Consider the following 1,625-nt stretch of genomic DNA (forward strand, 5'->3'; position numbering starts at 1 on the left):
TGTCTCTGGGCAGGTTCTGCCGGATTTCTCAGCCAGGGCCAGCGTGGCCCTCCTCATCCCACAGCGAGCTCTGAGGTGCCTCTCTGTCCGTAAAATAAGAGGGGCCAGCGTTGGCTCTGTGCTGGGAGATAGTGCAGCGAATTGGATTTGGGAGATAAACTACCTCTCACCCAGGGGAAGGATGTTCCTGGAAGAGGGAACCGCCTCTGCGGAGGCTCAGAGGGGAAGACGAAAAGCACAGCACAGGCAAGAAGCAAAAGGCCAGTTGGGCAGGCGTGCAGGTGTGAGATGATGCTGACGAGTGGGAGGGGCCGGAGTGGAGGGGTCGAGGGTCACATTCAGGAGTTCGAAGTGATTGCGGCTGGCGCGTCATGTGATTGGATCAGATTTTTGTATGAAGAATGGATGGGAGGACTCAAATCCATGTGCACCCATGTTCACAGCGCTCTGTTCGCAGCAGCCAGATGGGAACAACCCAGGTGTCCATGGATGAGTGTCCATAAATGTATCTATACAGACGGTGACATACTAGAAAGAAAGAATTCCGCACAGGTCACAACATAATGACTCTTGAAAACCTGCTAAGTGGGGAAGCCGTCACGAAAGGCCTCATACCGTATGTTCCCATTTAGAGGAAATACCCAGAATAAGTAAATCCATGGGGACAGGAAGCAGGTCAGTGGTCGCCTGGAGTTGGGGGGCAATTTTCTGGAAATGGTACGTAGCACCCGGCATATGTTTGAGCTGAAGGTTTATCTGTCAGGAGCTTGCTCTCAGTCTTGTTTTTTACAACAAGATTCTCTTTTTAGAGAGATCTTACTCCAAATGGCACATTTCCAAGGCTTATGCTAACTAACTTATCGATGCAGGAGTGTTCTGGTGCTGCTTACAGCCTGCCTCCTAATGAAGAAGTTCAGAAGCAAATGAGTGGGAGATCCTGGGGTTTGCCACTCGACTTCCTGTCTCCATCTCCACCTCTAAGCTCCTCTCTGAAGCAGCCTTCCTCCTCTCTCCGCCCCTCCCCCTCCCCACCCTCTGCTTTAGCAGCCTGATGGTACAGGAAGCTCCTGACACTTCAGACTAAGTTCACAGATCTCAGTGGATGTCAGAGAGTATCTCTTTGATGTGCATTTCCTTCCGTCTTTGGTGGGTGGTGCTAGGGGGTCTCTGACTCCGGGAATCTTCCTTTCTGGGGTATAGATTGCTATCTGCCAACCTCTTGAAGAAAGAAGAACAGCAACACAATCATTCCAAAATGAAGGCAGCACGGGGGGGCGGGGGGGGGGAAGCAAATGTCAAACTGGAAACAGAAATCTTGAGGGTTAAGGGACATGGCTGCCCCGAGTCCTCTCCCTCACTCTTGGCTGTTCCCTCGGCTGACGACTACTCTTAGTCTCTCGGTCTCTTGCACAATTCACATCCCTCGGGAACTCTGTTTATGCAGCTCTGCACGGATTCCTTCTAGACAAATGTTCTCAGCCACGGGCTCCCCGGGCAGCTCGGCCCCCTCCGCAGAAGGTGCCTCGCTGAGCGGGCACCTGCCTTCCTGGGTGAGCGCTTCTCTCAGAGACAAAGAGAAGCCATGGTATCTGCATTCTGACCCGGAGGCCGGAGGCGGGGGGGGG

At 53.0% G+C, this 1,625-nt stretch overlaps 1 protein-coding gene across 12 annotated transcripts in view; it reads left to right on the top strand.

Annotated features, from left to right (window-relative positions):
* ABLIM1 (actin binding LIM protein 1) overlaps positions 1–1,625 on the top strand; it is a 187,168-nt gene that overhangs the window by 104,049 nt on the left and 81,494 nt on the right. The window lies entirely within an intron of this gene.

Source organism: Myotis brandtii, unplaced genomic scaffold, assembly GCF_000412655.1.
Source record: "Myotis brandtii unplaced genomic scaffold, ASM41265v1 scaffold441, whole genome shotgun sequence".
NCBI lineage: Eukaryota > Metazoa > Chordata > Mammalia > Chiroptera > Vespertilionidae > Myotis > Myotis brandtii.